We start from the raw sequence: 2,500 nt of genomic DNA on the forward strand, positions 1-2,500 counted from the left end.
ACTTTTTCTGACGGATGAGGCGAGAATATATATATATAAGGAAAAGAGACCCTCTCTAGAGCATGTCTGGGTGCAAAAATAGATATATGAATAAACAAACAAACAAGTAAATGGAGTATATAAGAAAATAAAATGATGAAAAATGAATATAAAAAGCACGAGAGAAATCAACTTCGCCAAAAGAGGATTTTTTCTATTTATCTATTCATTTATTTATTGTTTATTTTCTATTTATTTATTCATTTTCTATTAATCTATTCATTAATTCATTCATTTATCTATTCGTTTATTTTATTCTATTTCATTTATTTGTCTACTTATTTACTATTATTTCTATTAATGAATTAATTGATTAATTTATTTATTTATTTTTGTCCGAGGAGATTAGACTTGCGCACCACGAACCGAAGTTTGTCTCAATTGGCGCATGTCGTCACTTTGAGGTGGGTGTCGGACAATTTACATAAAACAGCCAATCAGAGGGCTTCATCGAGAAGGGTTCAGTCGCCAGGTGACGTTGTCTGTCTGAGGAACGCATCGCATTTCGTTCAAGTTCTAAAATTATATGAGGAGGTTACGCCGGGGGACGCCTAGCTGTGGCCAAAGTCCCTTAGCATACAAATTCTAGAATCGCTTGCTCACGCCGATAGCACCTTATGGGATTTTATCGAGTCAATGAATACATCAGTTTAATTTGAATGTTTAAAGGCCTTTCTATAGGGTCTGAGATTTTTTTTTATTTGGCGGGCTTCACTCACAGCTACGTGTCTCTTAACGTAACGCGTCACCCTTTTCCCATACTCTTAGTGTAAGCTTCTAATCTTTAGCAGCTTTGTCTTCATTGACCTATTTTATCTAATCTTTATTTACTCGTTTGTTTTCTTGCTGTGTTCGTTTCGAGGAAGCCAGAGTGGAGGAATGACGGCTCGCTGTTATGTTTCCTATTATTGCACAGGACGGGAATGTAATCAGTTAAGGTGATTACCACAAACTTCGAAAGTAAAATATATAAATTTCTGAAAAATACTGAAATATAATTATTTTTACGCCCCTGAATAACTAGAGGCAAAGTATTCCAAATATAGCATATATAAAACAAAATTAGAATTTTATTGTCATATTGTGTATAAATTTTAGGTTGTAGTTTAAGGTTTTGAAATTTATTTTTGGGCGGAAATTCTCCAAGGAGGGCAAATGAAAGTCCAGTATAACTGATAGCTTTTAGTGCAGAACAGTATCAACAACGCCTTCGTAAATAAATACAAGATTAGGAATGCTAAGAAAGTCTCATATACAGTGACTAAGAAATAACAAACGACTCGGGTGAACAGATGAGAGAGGGGGAGGTGGGAGGGTATGTGTGTGACGACATGGGGTTGTGGAGCCGGAGGAAATATTATCATAGAAAACGTGGAATAAAGTCATGACAAAAATGGGAATTTTAATGAGACAGACTTTAAGTGTAGTGTTTTTATAAGAAGAAAGGGGATTTTGGTCGGCTCAAAGGACTGGAAGGGGGGTTGTCAGAGGGCTGGTGAAGACTGGGAAAAGATAGGGGAGGGGATGGGGAGATGCACAGAAATGACAGAAGTGAGAGAACTACAGAGACCTGAATAAATTCCATAAAATCCTCATCGGGAACTAGTTCCAAAGTGATTTCTTGCCACAAGAATGAAGGTAAATGAAATAGAGACACAGAGGAATGGAAGACCCTACAATTATTGTGACTTGAACGTAAATATATATATATATATATATATATATATATATATATATATATATATATATATATATATATATAAATCTATATATGTATATATATATGTATATATATAAAGACGTTGATTCCCCTGGCCTAGCTCGGAAAGGTCATTTGGGACCATTTTTATTCTCACGAATGCATGCGTTTTGTATAGTTAAAAAAATACAAAACAACAAACAGCATACACACGCACATACAAAATGTTCCTATGAACGTGCCTGTCACTGTACAAACACGTACGAATGTGTGTGCATATAGCTTTGTCTATCCTTGACGTATCATCACTCCACTGTGAATAAGGATTTAGTGTTGAAATGGGAACGACGGAACATGACGTCATAACGCCGTTATTTATAAATTTTGTGACGTCATGCCGGCTTCAGTGTATATATATATATATATATATATATATATATATATATATATATGTATATAATATATATGTGTATGTGTGTGTATGTATGTGTGCCTAGAAATCACTAAGAAACCACTATTTCCGAACCACTTCACTGAATCTCCCATTTTCTAAGAAAAATACGATTCATCTAAAACAACCACGACTACAGGGAAACTATCCACATGGCCGATGTCCAATTTATCGCATAGTAGTTCAACTATTCTCTTACGTGACTAGTTTGGACTATCGGAAACAGTCTACTGTTCTCTTTTAAAAGAAAAATTAACTATTCAAAAACTATAGATCTAATTTCATAACTATTTTAAGCAAATCGTCATAAT

The 2,500-nt window shown here is 34.4% G+C and overlaps 1 long non-coding RNA gene across 1 annotated transcript in view; it reads left to right on the forward strand.

The window, feature by feature from the left end:
- LOC143019496 (uncharacterized) overlaps positions 1 to 2,500 on the forward strand; it is an 11,693-nt gene that overhangs the window by 7,301 nt on the left and 1,892 nt on the right. The window contains exon 4 of the long non-coding RNA XR_012965818.1: positions 1 to 2,500. This exon is cut by the window's left edge and continues 871 nt beyond it; it is cut by the window's right edge and continues 1,892 nt beyond it. This is a non-coding gene — a long non-coding RNA (uncharacterized LOC143019496).

This window comes from Oratosquilla oratoria, chromosome 37 (assembly GCF_046742065.1).
Source record: "Oratosquilla oratoria isolate Oo_2021 chromosome 37, ASM4674206v1, whole genome shotgun sequence".
Classification (NCBI taxonomy): Eukaryota; Metazoa; Arthropoda; class Malacostraca; order Stomatopoda; family Squillidae; genus Oratosquilla; species Oratosquilla oratoria.